Source organism: Pangasianodon hypophthalmus, chromosome 27, assembly GCF_027358585.1.
Source record: "Pangasianodon hypophthalmus isolate fPanHyp1 chromosome 27, fPanHyp1.pri, whole genome shotgun sequence".
NCBI lineage: Eukaryota > Metazoa > Chordata > Actinopteri > Siluriformes > Pangasiidae > Pangasianodon > Pangasianodon hypophthalmus.
The window spans coordinates 2618748-2638982 of NC_069736.1; the positions used below are offsets into that span (position 1 = coordinate 2618748).

A 20235-nucleotide genomic window follows, 5' to 3' on the forward strand; every position below is an offset into this window, starting at 1 on the left:
CATTTTCCTCTGGATTCTCCAGTTTCTCCCCACAAACATGCTGGTAGGCAGATTGGCTGCTCTAAAATGCCCCTAGGTGCAGTGTGTGTGTGTGTGTGTGTGTGTGTGTGTGTGTGTGTGCGCGTGCGTGTGTGTGTGCGTGCATGGTATCCCATCCAGGGTGCACTCCTGCCTCACACCCAGTGTTCCTGGGATAGACTCTGGATTGACCATGACCCTGACCTGGATGAAGCACTTAGAAGTTCTCTTTGCTTTGTGTGTAAGGAGATGGGAAATATTCTCAACATGGTCTCACAGTTGTAAATTCATAAGTTAAAAGACTGCGACGGGTTCTTTGGTTGTCCCTTAGGAGGAACCCTTAAAGTTGTAGAAAGCCCTTAAGTGTTTCCCTATCAGTAAGAATTACTGAATAGAAAATAAGATCCCTTAAAGAACTCTTGAAGAACCCTTTTTTTCTAAGTTTATACCAAGTACCAAGGTAACAATATTAAATGCCTGATAGGATCTAACTATTAAGAAGAAAATGATGAGCAATAATTACAAGTTTGTAGCACACGTCTACCTAGTTACTACACACACTCTTCCAAAAGAGGGTCCAAGACCTATTTAAGGGTTCATTGGATAACTGAAGGGTTCTTAGCTTCCAAAAGAAGTGTTTTGTATTGTTTGTACCTGCCCTTGTTCCCTCAAATTGCATACATTTCTCATGGGATTGTAAGAATAGGTGGCGATTTATCTAATGAACAACAGTGACCATGAAGATTTGGATAGAGATGTCCATGTGACCATTATTTTATTTTCCCAGCATTCATTTCTCCTTGAATGTAGGATGATACTGTGTACTTACACAGCCTTGAATATAACTATAAAAAACTGACAATAGTTAATGTCAGTCGATTGCCATCATGTCATTTAAAAAATGTAAAAAATTCGCAGGCCACACTTTTTTATCAACAATGGGGTTGTGTGATGAAGCAGACTTACTGCTACCACCTTGAAGTTTTTTATTTCTCTTATACAGTAACATTTGTAGTTATATTTAATGTCTGTGAAACAAATTAGTTCATGTTTGCACTTATGTTACAGCAGCTACAAACAGTTTTTCCCTCTGCAGCTTCTCTTTTTTCCCTCTATTGAAGTTGTCAGCTTGTCATGCTACCAAGAAACCACAGCTTCTATCTCATGGAAATGTCAGAAAAGAAAAATTTACAGCTTTGACTCTGACTCTTACAAAGCGCTGACACTGGAGACTCCTTCCATAAACATTAAACAAACATCTCCTTACAGAAAACGTCACCATATCAACCAAGTTGTTGTGTAAATTGTCACTATAGAATATAAGAACAAGGGCATTGATTCCCAGCTGCTGCTTTTATGGAAAAATTTAAACACCTTCTGACCAATCAGAATGGAGAATTCAACTTTTTTAATACAGCCTAGTTTCCTTGCAGTTCCTTGTGGATAAAAAAATACAGTCTTTCAAAAAAGTGACTGTTTTTTTTTTTTTTCTCTACCGGTAAAAAGTGTTTAACCTACGCAGTTCCTGACGGAGAAGTGTTCTCGGTGTCACTGCCTCCCACCTCTACATTTCTGATGTTAAATGTTCAGCTCCATTGCTGCCGTTTACACCAACACCCTCCAGAAAAAGCAGCTATTTATTAATATTTTTGCAGTGAGCTGTTCTGCTGGAATGTTCTGAACCTTTACAATGTCAGCATTAACACCGATGCGCTTTTATCACAGCCCACAAGTACTGAGACGTATCGGAGATATTAAATCACACATGGTACATAATAAAAAAATGCTGGCGGATGAATCGCCAGTTTATTTTATATATCCATTTATCGGGTAGTAAATCTGTGCTTAAAAGCCTGTCAGCTGAGGAATTATATACTAAAGAGATGCGAGTCCATTATCAGAGGTAATTTAAGCTGCAGTAATACAGTCATGACCAAAATTAAATAATTCATTAATTTGAGTTTGCTTAGAGATTAATATTTGTTCATTCTTACGTTTTATATGGTTGAGAAGAGTGGATTGGAAAAATATTTATGTGTACCACAGCACTGTTGAATTCTCAAATCTGATTGGTCAGAAGGTGTTGTTATTTAACCAATAAGAACACATAATTGTTGATATGGTGAAGTGTTCTGTAAGGAGATATTTTTTTTTAATATTTATGGAAGGAGTCTCCAGTGCCAGCGCTTTCTAACAGTCATAATAGAGGAGTTTATGATTTGCAGTTTCTCGGTAACATAATAAGCTGCACTTTTTTTGTACTTTTTTAAATTAACTGCAAAAGAGAGGAGAAAAGAGAGGCTGCTGAAGGAACAACTGTTTATAGCTGCTGTAGCATAAGTGACAACAGGAACTAACTTGTTTCGCAGACATTAAACACCGTTATCAACTATAAATGGATAAAACTGTATGAGGTGTCCATATTTAATTAATAAAAAATTGTTAGTGTTGACAAAATGCTATGGTAAAAAAGGAATAAAAATGCTCCATTGTTCCGAAAAAAGGTGATGACAATGGCACTTTTTTTTAATGACAAGTCTGGAAAACACAGCTAGCGTGAAAGCGGCATTATGATAAATGATGAAATAAAGTCAGTGTAGAAGATTGAATCTTTTGGATTGAAATGTGTGTCATGGATATTGTTACTTTGCTTATTTTATATGAAATTTGAAATCTGATTGGAATAGACTTGTGACAAAATAAAGAAGGTGTGATTTATAAAGAAATTAGATTTATAGTATTTAAAATTAAAACATTTAATGTTTGGTTATTTTCCAATAACTTCACACTTTGCTTTTATAACTGCAGTCAGTGTCTTTTTTTTTTTTTTTTAGATTTTGCATTCTCTCAGTAGTAATTTGTAGTAACGTTTAATTCTTTCAAAATGGTGCTGTTTATTTTTTCGTTTATTTATTTAAATTGAACAAGAGAGATCATTTTTGGAACTTTTACTCTGTAAAAATAATATCTTAGCAAGTGAAGATATCTTGAATGGAAGGAAAAGTGTGTGTAGAACCCCGGTGTGTGAGGGTGTAGATCCGGAATTTTAACTGAGCTCCGGGCTCGTGTTTATTCAGTCGATGAAAGCGGACTTTCAAAAAACTCAACAAAATCAAAACACTCAACAGAAACCGGTCTGTCCCGGACTCGCAGCGTTCGCTCCGTCAAGTTCAAGTTCACGCTGTGTGTGTGTGTGTTGTGCGTGTCTCGCAAGTTCTGCCAGCTATCTTGCACTCTCTCTCTCTCTCCGGTTACACCTCCTCTCCATCCAGAGCTGACGCTCGACCATGCCCCCGCCGCCACACGGTTATTATACAACAAATATAAGACCACTAAGCCTATTTCTGGACAAATTTACTAATTTCGTACTTATATTCTCTTATTTTACTGGCAGATGATTTTGATTAGAAATAAGCAAAATTATCTGCCAATAGAAAAAGAAGGTTTTAAACTTGAAATTAGTAGATATGTCTAAAAATAGACGTAGACTTAGTAATCTTGTATTTATTTGCAAACAAGCTAATAAAGGAAATATTAGTTGTATCAGCTTATATCTGAGATATTTGTGATATTTTTACTTGTTAAAATTAAATCTTTTGCACTGTGCCTTTTTCCTAATCAACAAAGCAGGATGAAAATATTGCACTCAACTCTACAAGCAGCTGAAACCACTTTAAATCAAAAGGGAAATAATGTCGACCTGAGAAGGTGTAGATTTTAGTAATGATTTGTGTTTGAGTGTGTAACCTGCCGATTTTTAATCACAGACAAATCAGGCCCCGATTTATGGGACGTGATTCAGAATGAACACAAATGCTCAGGATATTGAGTCATTTAAGATTACTTCCATTTTCCTCCTAGAAGAACAGTGTAATTAGACTTTTTTTCCCTTCTGTGAATGTTTATCTCACTATTTCACATTTTATTGCCTGTTCTCCACTCTTTAATACAGTGGAATTAACACTAATGGTATTTATCAGAAGTAAAATGCTCCTGGTTCGAGCTCAATCAAACTCCGCTGCATATCTGGTCTTAGTCCTCAGAAAGCTGATGTCGTGAATGATTTATTAGGTGTAATTAGTGTTTAACATCATCGTAGGAACAAAATAACTAATGCGAGAACATTAATGACGGAAAGACGAGTTTGAATAGTGGTTTCAGAGGAATACATTAAATCAGTTTAATGTATTTGGGTAATAATTAATGCTGCGCAGCACGGGAAATGTCTGTCAGATCACAGCACTCAATAAATGATGAAGACTCTTAATTATGCTAATAACATGCATGAGGAAGACTCATAAGGCAGAGGCTTCTACTGGAGTAGATATGCTGAGTTAAACACAGATACACACACATATACACACTCGCAGATGTACACACAGATGTACACACAGATATACACACAGATATATACAGTATACATGCACACATACACACTTCTGTTAGAAAGATATAAACCATGTCTGTCCATCTAAAAATCCTACCATCCGTGTGTATAATAGATGCATGACCTGTGTAAGAAATGTTACAGAAAGAATGAATCAATGACAGGGTGGGTGGATGGATGGATGGACGGATGGATGGACATATATTAGTGTATAATGGACAGATAGATGGGTGGATTGATGGATTGATGGATGAATGGCTGGATGGATGGATGGAAGGACATATGTCAGTGTATAATGGATAGATAGATGGGTGGATTGATGGATGGATGGCTGGATGGATGGCTGGATGGATGGATGGATGGAAGGACATATGTCAGTGTATATTAGATATAATATGTCTATATAAGATGGACGGATAGGCATAAATGTACGATGGATGGATGGATCAGCATAAATTTATTCTAGATAAACTGATGGATGGATAGATGGATGGACACCAGTACACTTTGCATGGATGGGTATAAATTGGATGGATAGATAGATGAATGGGGCATAAATGTATATTAAATGAATGGATGGATGGATGGACAACAGTACATTTTGGTTGGATGGATGGGTATAAATTAGATAGATGGATGGATGGATGGTTGGATGAGCCATAAATGTATATTTAAATGGATGGATGGATGGATGGACACCAGTATATTTTGGTTGGATGGATGGGTATAAATTAGATAGATGGATAGATGGATAGATGGATGGATAGATGGATGGATGGATGGACACCAGTACATTTTGGATGGATAGATGGGTATATATTGGATGGGTGGATGGATGGATGGATGGATGGTTGGATGGATGGACACCAGTACATTTTGGATGGATAGATGGGTATATATTGGATGGGTAGATGGATGGATGGATGGATGGTTGGATGGGCCATAAATGTATATTTAAATGGATGGATGGATGGATGGATGGACACCAGTACATTTTGGATGGATAGATGGGTATATATTAGATAGATGGATGGATGAATGGGCTTAATTGTATATTAAATGGATGTCTGGATGGTTGGATGGGCCATAAATGTATATTAAATGAATGGATGGATGGACGGGTGGATGGATGGATAGGCTTAATTGTATATTAGATGCATAATGAAAAAAAGCTGTTGCTGTGATATGATCCAACAAGGGTAAAGCCATACTGTAGTTGCTTAGTCTTTAAATTGCACCCATGACTAATGAGACACTGATAATGAAATCTTTCTCAGATGATAATTCTCCTCAGTCAAGGGGAAAATCCAAATATTAAAGGCAGAACACTGAGGTGTTCATTAAACCATTTGTGCTTCTCCACCTGCTAAACTTTGTTCATTTCTACTCCATTTAATTACACTCTTAAAGCCAGTTAAATGGGCAGAAAGCCTTGGCATTTAAAGGACAGAAGCTAATCGATTATGCTGTTCACAGAAACATCTACAGAACAATGCAAAATTAATGTTAACATTAGTGGCATGAAAGCGTAAACTGAATCTGAAAAGAAGTCTCATTTTTTTTAAACAGATTTGTTTGATATTCTGTGTGTAAATAAGAATATAAAATATTTATCAACTGTCTCTCATTAGATCTCGTGGTTCTTGTTTGGCCAAGAATTGCTAATCTCAGCACGGTAAAAGAAAGCCAGTCTTACTATAGCTGACACTCAGTAGATGGATTTGAAGAGAATGCAGTTCAGATACAGCATTTTTAGCAGTTCAGACATGTCCTGGGTGAAATGTCAGATCTGTGTGAGAGTCTGCTGTCTGTATTCATTCTGGATCTCTGTGAAGTACGGTGGTCTGATCAATACTCCCATATGGAGCAAGCTACACATGCAGGTAGTGTTTTGACCTTGCGCTAGTGTTATGACTTGTTCTATTTAAAAGTGCTTCTAAGATAAGGACACTGATTTCACCTGCAACCTATTGGCATTTTGGTGTTTTATATGTTTGGTGTTAAAAAATGTTAAAAACCTGCTTTATCAGCCTGCATTTTCTATCCATTGATTTTTTTTTAGGCTTAAAAAGAAATGTTTGTCTTTAAGGGCAGTGGTTTAGACAGGACTGCAAAACCTGCTGAAAAACCTCAGAGGTGTGATAATATTTTAATAATCAGAATGGGTCGAGAAGAAATTCAACTTAAGCAGCCGTGTAGCGTGACTCAGTATGAAGAACTTTCCCGTATAAATATTGACGTTATTTTTTTTAAACTTAAATTGCCGTGTCTGCATACAGTCACCTGAGAGAAATGCTTATTTTCAAACTCTGCACACCTCCAGCACACCTCAATCAATAAATCTGTGCATCCATGTGTATATTAGATGGATGGATGGATGGATGGAAAGACATTGGAGTACATTGGGTGGATGAATGGATGGATGGATGAACAGACACTGGAATATATTGGGTGGATGGATGGCCAGTCAGTGGTATATGATGGATGTTTGGACGGATGGATGCTATGGATGGACAGTCATCACAATATATTTGATGGGTAGACAAATGGACAGACATCAGTGTATACTGGATGGATGGATGGATGGATGGATAGGTGGACAGATGGATGGTTGGAAAAATATCAGTTTATGATGGATGCTTGGACAGATGGATGGACAGACATCAGAGTATATATGATGGATGGATGGATGGATGGATGGGTGGATGGACAGATATCAGTGTATGATGGATGCTTGGACAGATGGATGGACAGACATCAGAGTATATATGATGGATGGATGGATAGATGAGTGGGTGGATCAGGGTATGTTGAATGGCTGGATGATGGATGGACAGACAACTGCATATATTAGCTGGATGGGTGGATGGATGGATGGTTGGATATATGTAATGTAATTACTCTACTGTATTATCTATGTCTATTTTATTTAACCACATTCTCCACTATGTTCGCTGCTGCTGTAATTGTGTGATGCTAATTTCACGCCCTTACATCAGTCAATCTCCATGGTATAAAATTACCTTTCTTCATTTTCACTCAGTGCCTTGATTCAGTGTTTGGCAGCTCAGGGTGACTCACACAGTCCAAGTTCATGTTTGTACAGATGTGTTCAGATTGCACAGGTTATTACCTCTGTGGTTAGTCCACTACCTCGGGAGAGTCGGCAGACCAATGCTGAGCTAAACTGAACCACGACAAACCTCCCCAACAGAAATCACCCCATAAACCCGGTCCAATCGATGGCTCTCCAGGCGGCTCCAACTGTGTTCAAAGCCCATTGTTCTGTCAATATGGCGGTGCCAATAAGTTCTGGGAGTGCGTGACAGCCCTGCTGGTTTGATGAATCATCCACTCAACCTGCTTGGGCTGCTCCATGTCACAAAAATCCATACAGCAAACCTTTCCATCATCTGTATTTAATATGGAGCCGCCTCCTGCCGCGTCACGCATTTCCCAAGGGGAACTAGTAAAGTTTTTACTTTGGTCTCATTCGTCATTAATGTTAGATATCTCAATTAAAGGCTGTAGGGCATAGTGAAAACCCGGCCACAGCTAGAATGCACGATGAAGCTCGGCCTGTTTGTGAAGCGAGCCCACAGTCACATTCATCAACTTCACAGCAACCCTGACCAATTATAAGTTTAGTAATCATGCTCAAGCTCGACGTCGCCTTCCAACCGAGGTGATTTATCTTTCCCAGAAGCAGGAAGAAAAAGAGAATGTATGTAAAATGGGAGATTAATAATAGCAGATTAATGTCACTTCTGCATCCAACTTTATTCTGCATGGCTGCTTTGTGCCAGTGCAGGACTTTGCATGGACACTAATTACCGAGAGGTAATACAGATTAGCACTGGGAGACCATGATTCTGATAAGACGGCATTTGGGTGCACAGAGGGTTTGCTGCCTCATTTTGGATTTATAATTCAGCTCTGATAAAGGAATGTCTGAGTGAGATAATGGATTGCAAAAGCTATTAGTCTCTGTCATCTTTCCATAAGCCCAAGGGTAAAGATGGCTGAACTTCGAACGCACTGATAGCAATTTTTAACATTTTGCATGTATACAGTATGTGGAGCTATAGGAATATTTTTTATTATTATTATTATGGTTAATTAGTTGGCTAGCTATGACAGACACAGAGATTTTCATTAGTCAGCAAGAAAAAATCTGGTTCATTTCCCCCACTCATATTGTATAGTTTATGCATATTCGTATGTCTCTGTCTTTTTTTAGTACAACCATCTGTGAATATGAATAGTTTGCTTTTCCCTGCACAACCTACCTGGATCTCCGTTCCTCCCTTATGTTTTCTCGCCAAGTTCCTGAGTCATTTGTCAGTGTTTTGTGTTGCCTGGCGAGCTCGGGCTGAGACCCAAAAAGCTTTGCGATACTGTAGCAGGTGCCCACAGAATGAGGAAAAGGTCACAGGGGAGGAGAAAAGAGTGAAATTTATGGTGTTGTGGAGGTTTGGGGGGGCATCAGGGAGCTGCCGCTTTATGTGAGGTGCCTCAAGTGTGAAATGGGACTGGGGAATGTCGGACATGACAGGTGTAGAGGTAGACATATGAGTAATGCCGCCTTTATTCACTTTATGGCAAAAGGAGCTAGGAGTTGACGGGGCTCTTAGGGGAAGACGCACATATTTTCAGCGGTGCGTGTTTGTGTGTTGTGTGTGTGGGTTCAATGCAAGGTATGTATCTAGTTGGCAAAAATGTGTACCAATTATGCCTTAACAATGTAGTATGCAGCTTATTTGCTAATTGGGACAATGCAGTTTGCACTCACAGTTACGTGATATTCAGGCCCCGATGTACAGCGATGTTTGTAGCTGGTTTCAGGCACAACATTACACCTGAAAAACCTTGCATGTTATGTACAAACCTGGTGCACAAGCTTAAGCATGCAGTTTACAAGGCATAATGTTCATGATTTTTCATGCATTTGATCACGGATTGCATATACTGATGCTGAACTTTGAGAAGAAAGCAGAAGCCAGTGTGCTTAATTTTGTCTCCGAAAACCAGGTGTAAATTAGCGACACACTGCTCAGAGCAGATCCACCAGTGTTGCCAGGTGCTAGGTAAAATGACAGCACAGTTATTTCTATATTGCTTATCCAGTGGGCTGCTTTTCTAACTCAAATCTAGCAACCCTGATCACAGCACGTCCATCACAAACACAAAAACTCATCCATTAAACAGATTTTTTTGGCATTTCAAAATCCAGTTTAATTACACACTTTTATGTGATGTGTGTAGATATCTATGTAGTCATGTGCATATGTTGCCAATCTTCTGCAGTACTAAGTGTGTTCATGGCACAGCTAATTTACATTTAATTACAACCAAAAAACTCCATAAAAGGCAAAGCTCACAAAGAGCTCAAAACAACAGTATGGCAACTAAACAGTGAAAGAGTGCCTCCTAAGTTCAGCGTGCTCTTTTTCAAAAATTCAGACAATTTTTTTTCAAAATTCAGACAAATTCAGACATTCTTTTGACGTTCTTCTCTGTACATGTTCTAAATTATTCCAAACCCCAGTGTTATTGATAATAGTAAGCAAACCTCAACTTTCGTACAGAGGATCTAATGTGGAATCATCCAGACAACATACAATTATTGAATTGCAAACAAGTGAGCTTTATTAATTCTAAAGATATTGTTGCATTAGATAGTAATAATTCTGATACAAGACTTATTGTCCTATCATATATCATTAACACATCCACTCAAACCTGACAGTCTGGTTGCCTTCGTGTGTTAAATGCACTTACATGGAGGATATTATATTTCTGAAATGGAGCCTTGTCTGAACAAAAGCAGCTACAAATTATGATGGAGAAGTAATTGCCAGGCTGGCAAGCAACCAAAGAAAATACAGAGGGATCGATTGCTGTAATTCCATTTCGTCTTCCTGCCCACATTCCGAAAATCCCCCTTTCAAGTGGTACCTGATGGATTGTGAAGGATCCGAAATTGCACGCGGTAATTTCATAAAACTGAACCTGAACGTTTCACTGAATAGGTTTGTGTTCATTGTGTTAGCAGGAAGCCAAGAAAGCTATTAAATGTAAATACAAGAATGTATATTTTTATTATTGGATGAATTCTTGCACCGTGCTACGCTGTCTTACATTGATTGGTGGAGAATATCTTCCTTCCATAGTCTCAGGGCTTGGAGTAACTCAATCTTGTCTTTTAAAAGGAACTCATGTCTGTTTGAAATGATGGAGAGAATGCTGGAGAAACTAGAGATCGTCACGAAGTAGACGTCTTGCTGTTGCTTTTCTTTCTCTTCCCTCTGAGAAGTGATCTATTCGGTGTATAGATATTCGGAAAGATCTAGAAATATTGATTATTTACCTTTCATTGAACAACACTACTGTAGATTGTTTTTACCAAGACGAAACCAAAAGGCTAAAACCAAAATGAATGCTGAATAATTCAGTAAAAATATTAATAAAATAATAAAATCGTGACCTTTAAAGGAGACCACTGGAGAATACAGAGTATTCACAAGAAGTAGAATGAACAGTAGCTTGTTAAAGCTGTAATATCTCCATTGAGAGGCATCAAGGGCAAGTGGTGTGTTTTTATAACCTGTCCTTGTTAAAGTAGAGTGCACTTCCTGAAAACTGAATTATATTTCAAGTTTAAGTAGAAATTCATTTGTGTGAGAGCACTGAGAGATCCCTGTGTCATCCTTTTACAGTCGACGTTAGAGAATTATCTGCTTTTAGCACGGGCATGTTCCAACCGGAGACAATAAATCCAAGGAATGTCTTCACATCAATTTACAAGTCTTTTTTTTCCCCCCTAAAAGTAATTTCAAAATATTCCACCAAATTTGAATTCTGTATGATTAGATTTTGCACTTTGTTGTACAGACAGTTTTTTAATTACCACACATTTTATTAAAAATTCTACTGCTGCAGTCAAATATGTAAGGAATCAAACACTTTGTGTCGTGCAGCTATAGGAAAATAATCAACGATGAGGTGATACCACCCTGAAATTATTAATTCCTATAACTGCACATTCTGATGTGTTTTATTCCTCTTATACAGCAACATTTTTTAAACACTTGTTCATTAGGCTTAGATCCACTATCCAAGTCCACGTTAATGTTACTATGGAAACGACAGCACTTTGTGACCAATCAGACGTGAGAATTGTGAGTGCTGTGACATAAATAAAATTAATTAACGTTCAACTTTCACCTTTAAAAGAATGAGATGTGTACAAGATAAAAATATTCACCCTGTATTTGTTTGATTAATGTTAGCTTTTGCTAGCTCTGCTTTCTGGCTTAGCACCACAGGCTTGTTAGCTTAGCTCACTTGGTTAGCACCAGAGCTTTCACTAGCTCCGTGTTCTTGTTTATAACCTCAGCATTTGTTAGCTTAGCTCATGTGTTTATTGCACAGCCATCATTTCAGTTTTTGTAGTTAGCCACGCAGGTCTCGTTAGCTTAGCTCACTTGGTTAGCACCAGAGCTTTCACTAGCTCAGTGTTCTTATTTACCACCACAGCGTTTGTTAGCTTAGCTCATGTGTTTATTGCCACAGCCATCATTTCAGTTTTTGTAGTTAGCCACGCAGGTCTCGTTAGCTTAGCTCACTTGGTTAGCACCAGACCTTTCACTAGCTCAGCGTTCTTGTGTAAAAACATAGCGTTTGTTAGCTAAGCTTGTTTGGTTAGCGGCTTAGCCTTTGTTAACCCATGAGGCCTGTTCTATGAAATATATGTTATTTATCATATGTGACACGTTTACAGTGATATAACAGCAATCATAGCGATAGAATGAATCCTTCTCTATTTGGTTTTATAGAAGTTTTAAAATGAGCCAATATACAGTACAAAGTTTTTTTTTTATCTGAATATCCTGCTGCTGAATGTTTTTGTAGGATTTCTACACACCTCCAGTGGTGTCCATTTGCCATACATTTTTAAAATATGCTTCTGAAAATGTGCCTAATCATCAGTGCATATCTTACATTTCCTTACATAAACACATAAATCTTATTAAGAAGTGAACGCCCCGTACTCTGAGCTCACGTCCCACCCAGAGACACAGTTGGAGGAATACATCATGATTAGTGTTGCTCATTTGCAAGACTTGCTTAGCTGGGCTTTTTGAGAGCGCGCTAGGTCATTAGTCTTCTTCTGACAAGGACAATCAGTCAGTCGCGTCCTGATTTGTGGTTGATTTTCCTGCTTACTGCAAGTAACTTGTACCGAATCGCTTGTGCACGATTTCACCATGCTTCCTGCTCATTACGCGTGATGTTACATCAACATTCACCCTTTTGTGACATAAAACACCACTAACAGTTTAGATTATTTGTGCTTAAGATGATACATGCTTAAAAAAGAAAAAGAAAAGAAACCCTGAAATGCTCTCAAGAAGTGGCAGATGTCCACATTTCTGGCAGAATATTTCATAATGAACTGAATCCAGGTATTTAAACGCACACACACACTCACACACACACACAAAAACCCACACACATCAGCTGAAAAGAAATCTAGGACACACATTACTGGCTCATTAGAGAGTACATAAAAGAGTACATTTCTTAAAAGTCAGCAAAAGAAAGGAAAATATTGCATGTTTCCATCAACCTGAAGAGAAATTCTTAAAAGCACAACAACACACAGTCACTGAAAATCACAAACACATCTGCTATGTCATCATTTATTCCATTTACAGCACTAGCTGTACATCCTGTATTCATAATGCATTATAACCGCACTATAATGTGTTACATCTTATCATGCCTAACATAACTCTGTATAAATGTTCACTGACAAAGTAACTAGTTATAGTTAACACTTGAAGACTATGAAAACCATACGTGTAATGAATTATGCATACATTCACCTTATAATACATTCATAAGGCATTATACACAATATAATAATTATTTATGAAAGGCATTACAGTTTGTAGCATTGTTTATAATGTCTTTAAAAATTGTTCAAATAATAGATGTAAAGGAGAGATTATAACACATTACATTACTTTTCATAATGTGCTATGCAAAGGGGGCTTGGTGATACGTTTTTTTTTTTTTTTTTGGTTGGTGATATGCTATAAACACTACATATATAATGCATTACATTATGCATTATGAACACTGCTTATAATGCATCATGTTTATATAAAGTGCAATGCATATAAAGTGCAATGCATTTTCCTAAATAATTACGGTAATGCATTATGACCTGATGGTTATGAATCTTAAACATAATGCTTTATATCACCACATTATTATAACACATTATATCGCTATTATGTCTTCTTATAAGGCAAAGTAATGTAATGTAAAGTTGGGCTTGCTCATATAACATGCTATAAACACTACATATAATGCATTATATTAAAAATTCATAATGTGTAATGTGTACAATGCCTTATAAATGTATTATAGCATGGTTTGAATGTATTATAGATATGACCCTCATAGAAAATGTTATTGTCTGTACTTCATAATGTCAGGTTGAATAATGCATTATAATGTTCATAAGAATAAACTATATGTAGTAATTCACTGAAACGGGCTCATTAGGTATTATGTATAGAAATAAAATTGATTTACACATTTTAGCTTTTTAGCTTACTTCATTTAAAGCCTGTACTGACCTGGCATAACACTCTATTCCTGTGTTATAAACTGGAATAAACACCAATGCGCACAATTTGAGAGACTGACTGTGTAGGTTATAATGTACACGGGGACAGGTACTACATCAGGGCCTATGTCATAACTTTACTGTCTCCAGTGTTCTTATGAGCAAGTGTTATAATGCTTTATGTAGCTTGACATGATAAAATCCTATATCCATGCTGTAGAATGTGAATATGTGAATGTAGAATGTTATACAGTACATGTAAACATAAACACTTATGCAGGCTTATGTCAAGCATTGTAAAGTATAAGGATTTGTGTAAGCTATGTATCCTTTTTATAATGCATTATGAATGCAGAGTTCATAGGAAGATCAGAGAGAATCTTCAAAAAAAAAAGAACTTTAGAATCAATTTAACTTTTCAAATCATTGTGTCTGATGGATATAATCTACAAATTACAAAATGTGAAGATTCTTCGACGTAGCAGCTCTGGAGTTATTAAACCGTGAAGAGTTGTTAGTTAAAACTTTACTTCTGAATAAATGAGAATTGATTATTTTAGTATTTAAAGACATTTTTGTCAGTTTTGTCAGACTGAGGCCTGACTTTCAAAAAACACACCGTATTATTTCTAATTTAATACGCTGCAGGTTTTCAGTGTAGGGTTTCAGAAGTGAAACTGTAGACGTGAGCTTCGTCTCTGCAGCGCTGTAGTCCTGAAAAAAGCCCTGAAAAATCCGAAAGTTCATCCTGTTCCCAGATGTCGCAATCCTCTGCAAATATCGACGCTTTCACCGTGCTTTCCTGCGGGTTGTTCGAGTCTCCAGTGGTGGCTTTGATGGAGCCTCCTTCAAATATGGATTTGTTGTGTCCCAATTTCACAGGAAAAAAACAGGCTGCAAGATTGATGCAGCAGCAATATCCATTTGGGAAGCTCCTTTATTGTTGATGAAGCCGTTAGCCGCTAGCCAACATCCTGTGCGACTTTTCTGCCCAGAGCTGTGTGTGAAAGCGTAGAAAGAAGGTCACTTGTACAGTAATTAACCGCAAAGCGTTTGGCTACCTATTGCTATATTTCTCCACAGAGGAACTAGATTTAAGCAGACGAAACAGTGTAGTTTATAACACGCTCATTATATTTACAGCTACGGCTAACTGTGAAACACTTAGCACTTTGGCCTTAACCTCTTTTATTTCTTACCAATAAGATGACATGTTTCCAAACCTTTTTCTGCTTTATATAGTTTGTAGCTCCGCTGTTCTGTGGCTCAGTGTGAGATCAATTCCTGTAGCGAACTCAGTTTTCCAGAACATATCGCCGCCTACAAACATGGCCGCCTCGGACTACACTTCCCAGCACTCACAATCACAATCACTGTCACAGTCACTGGACTTTTGATTACACTCACCTGTTCACAGTCAGCACAAGCAGATATAAGGGACTCTCTCACACACACACACACACACACACACACTTCGTGAAGTAACGCTCAGTGTTTGCTCAGCTGAACGTACCAGCCGTTTATTCAGTGATTGTTATTATGATTTTGATCTCGTTTGTTTCTTCCTGAATAAAGGCAAATCTAATACTTTTCATTTTAAAACTAATATTTCCAATATCTAATTATAACTAATCATTCCAAGTGAAACTGTCTTAGCAGAACATTTTCAAAAATACTTATCTAAGATACTCTAATATCTAATATATTTTATAGTCTAATATCTAATAATAATATTTGTTATGAAACCATTTTAAAATTTATATAACATTTTGTAGCATGAAACTTTGGGAATGTGAATTAATTCAAAGTTATTTTTATGTATGTATGGTATATTATAAACATTGCAATTATTATTACGTTATTAATAATTATTATCGATTAGTCATAATTTGTTTATAATAGAAAGCAACATATCTGCCAGTTCAGTAAAACATGAATTATTTAATATATTGTATATATGTAATATATCTGTTATATTTCGTTACTATATCTAACATATCTATATCTATATCTACTATATGTAACATGACTATCTTACTGTGTTATAAATATATTTTAGATATACATATAGTATTTATTTACTGGATTTTAATTATTTATTTATAACATATTTATAATGCATACAATATTCATTTTATAATACATTTCAAGCATATAGATATATCTATATCTATATCTATATCTACTATATGTAACATGACTATCTTACTGTATGTGTTATAAATATATTTAGATATACATATAGTATTTATTTACTGGATTTTAATTATTTATTTATAACATATTTATAATGCATACAATGTTCATTTTATAATACATTTCAAGCATGTAATTCCTAAAAGAAGTTCAGTAGGATATTTTTGTTTTTAGGATTTCGACAAACTCTTCCATATTTTTTCTGCAGCGGAATTTTCCGTCCTTCCTCAAAATTTCCCCAAAGTAAAATTCGCTGGCTTCCTACATCTGTATTTATATATAGTACATATAAATAACTGAAAGTGCTGTGTTTTTATATTTTTAAAGCCGTATCTTTTTCTTGCCTATACGTTGACCCGTGTCTTCTGGCCTTCACCAGGCCGTGGTATTAGAGCGAGAGACAGATAACAGCGCTCATGTTGATCAACACTCTCCATGAGCTTTGTGTGGGAGGCGTCGATGCTGCGCCGGGTCACTGTGTAGGAGGATCAGAATAAATCCGATTCAGGAAGTTCACTTACACAAGCGATAGCTGCTATTCGATCCGACGAGTCTCCACGAAAGGAGAATGAAATATAAATGCGGAGCTACAGGAGGATCTGGCAACGGGCCGTGTGCGGATAGTCAATAACTTTGCAGCAGTGCGGTGCTGCTGCTGCTGCTGCTGATGATGATGATGATGATGATGATGTGTTTGTGTCTGTGTGTGTGTTGCCTTGTCTAAATTCAGAAACAGTACAGGAATGCGACTCACGATGTTTCCAAAACTAAATTTAAAGTACAATTTTACTCATCAAATGTGTAAACGCTGTGCAGGAAATTTTTAATTTTACATACCAGTCACATGTATTTCTTAATTTTTTTTCTTCTCTTCTTTTCTTTATTTAAATTTCTATTTTTCCAATGTGCAAAATGTTTTTTTCACCTTGGAAGATATAGATTTTTTGCTTGAATATTGGTCTGAGCATCCGAAGAATTTGAGGGTCAAGAGGTTGCCATGATCACTATTTGCCTTGACAGCTGCCTTTTTATTTGTTAATGTAATGCACTTTATTTATTTATTTATTTATATTTTTATTTTATTTTTATTTTCTAAGCTTTTCGGACACACCTTCTAAACATCTGATGATCTGTTTCAGGTTTTCGACTGCTAAACTTTCAAACATTTTAATTTCCTGAAAGCTTTTATTACTTCCCACTTACACCTGAACCATTTTTTAAGTCATGGCACTCAGTGAACTGTGGGGAAAAAGTGGTGCAATTTATGCTAAAGCAGAGTCAGTTAGCAGTCACATTTTAAAAAAGACCAGGATACAAAAAAGAAAACAATACAAAGGCAAAGCGTTGTTAGTCATACACATCCTACACATCCTAAAAAGAGAGAAATGCAGAAACATAATCATCCCCATTACATTTGTGGATAGAAAGCTTAACCAAAAGAATAACACTATATTAATATTTAAATGTTTAGGAAACATTTTATATTTTCATATTACAATAAAGATTCCGATGTTGAACCTAAAAAAAGTGTCACATCGAAGGCCATGCAGTTTCTGAACTACTAAGCAATGAGCCAATCAAAGTAATTATCAATGAATAATTAACGTATTATTCAGTAACTACACTCACCAACCACTTTATTAGGAACGCCTATACATATGTGCATCATGCAATTATCCAATCAGCTAATCATATGGCAGCAGCGCAATGAGTAAAATCATTCAGGTCAAGAACTTCAGTTAATGTTCAGATCAGATATCAGAATGAGGAAGAAATGTGATTTCAGTGTCTTTGACCGTGGCTAGTTTCAGAAACTGCTGATCTCCTGGAATTTTCACACACTACAGTCTCTGGGGTTTACCCAGAATGCTGAGAAAAACACACACACAAAAAATCCATCTGTCTTGTTGATCAGAGAGGTCAGAGGAGAATGGCTAGACTGCTTTGAACAGACAGGAAGGCTACCTCAAATATCCACTCTTTACAAACATGGTGAGCAGAAAAGCATCTCACAGCATGTCAAACCCTGATGGGCCACAACAGCAGAAGATGATCAGAGTGCTCTCCTGTCAGCCAAAAACAGGAATATGATGCTACAGTGGGCTTTTTCTAATCTCCCTCTGTCATTCCCTGTGAACATTCCCCGAAGCTCTTGGCCTGTATCTGCAGGATTTTCCGCATTGCATTGCTGCTGCCTGATTGGCTGATTGTATAAGTGCAGGAAGTCCTAATAAAGTGGCCTAACAGAGTGTTCTCCGGCTTATTTAGTTACAGTAAAAATAAATCGGAAAAGGTTTTTTCGATAACAGAGTGAGGAATGTGGGTCAGGACTCAGACGGGGTTTTAAGGAGAGTCGTATTTTATTCCCCGACTCTATTCGCGTCTCATTACGGAGATTTGTGTTTGTCTGTGTGCTCATTACCTCTGTTACGCTGATTCCCCTTTACTGACCTTTTGCCTGTTTAATCATTTCCGTCTCTCAGATATCTATTGCAGCCTGTTTTCAGTATTAAATCTGTTGCCTGGCGACGTCCCATGCAACAGCTTAGGATTTTTAAACTTTTTTTTTTCCCTTAATAAACACTCAGGCCTTGCAAGTCCTGTAATACATTAATTCACAAGAAGCAAGAAATCTACAAGGAGCTCTTTAAAAGCAACTACAGCACAAAGGAATGCATTAACACGATAAATGGACTACGATTAAAAAGTTTGCATACCTCAGAACAAAGGGTACTAAACTGTACCATTACCTGTCACTGAGGTCTAACCCTCAAGTCTACACCTTTTGTATGATTAATATGTAACTTTTACCTAGAAAAGTGCATAAAAAGCACCATTAAAACTTTACTATAAAAAAGATATACACCTTAAAGCTTTTTTTTTTTTAAGATACACTAATGCTGCATTAGACTTACCTTGGAAGCAGGAAGTCGGAGCTTGGAATGATATAATTTTCCACCTCTGTGCGTTCAAACTACGTCAGCTTTTGTTAGCAACATGCTAGGCAGCTAACTGTGATGAGCGATGTGTATTTTGATTGATCTGAAACAAACTGTGAGCAGCCATGTTGATTTGACGTCACTTGCTGAACTTGGAGTTGAGGAAACCATCCCGAGTTCCTGGGTAGGAATTCCAAGTTGATGGGGCATTTTTCTTTGTTTATTCCTAATCGGAGGTCGGAAATGACAAGTTACCATCGTTGAATGCAGCGTACTGTATATCTACATTTCCCGGGGAAAATGCGCATTAAAGTTAACTGTTAATGAAAGATAATAGTACCACTCTAGTGAAAAGGTACGTTTGCTTCTTTTTACCTTCATAGAAAATTTGGGGTAGGGGGGTATAAACTTTTGCGCTCAACTATATTGTGTAGTATAAATCTTGAAAAGATTTCACACAGATCGCGGGCTGTGGTTAACTCTGATATAACGTTACTCGATTCATTTCATCCTCAGTTGCTAGAAGATGTTTTTAGGGTTTTATGGGTTTTATAGGTGTATATAAATTCTGATGAACTCACTTGTTTTAGCCTGGCCTGTAGTTATTAGATCTTTAATTTATTTTATTTATTTATTTATTTACTTTTATGATTTGTAAGTTTCATAGATTTCATTTCATTTTATTAATATTATTTATCATCTATAATCTTTTCACCTTTTCTGTGTACAGCACTGAGATTTTGGGCTGGAAATGAAAAGCGCTATCTATATAAATAAAGATTATTGTCGTATTATTATCGGAACGGAGTCAGTTTTGTGGTTGGACATACATCAGAGAGATTAAGTTTGGGGATTTGGATTCTCTCACGTCGCATTTGATCTGTTTGCTCAGCTGAATCAGTCACTAACAAACAAACTGAGTCCATCTCTTTCTCGGGCTTTCTTTAATCCAAGTCCAACTGTAAAATTTTCTCACATGAGAAATATTTCAGGGTTGTTTTGAGGGTAGAAGATATAGACTGCAAATAAAACCATTAAAAGCACAGACTGGT

The 20235-nt window shown here is 36.9% G+C and overlaps 1 protein-coding gene across 3 annotated transcripts in view; it reads left to right on the top strand.

The window, feature by feature from the left end:
• The window catches only part of LOC113531323 (astrotactin-2), a 371532-nt gene that overhangs the window by 220289 nt on the left and 131008 nt on the right, over positions 1–20235 (top strand). The window lies entirely within an intron of this gene.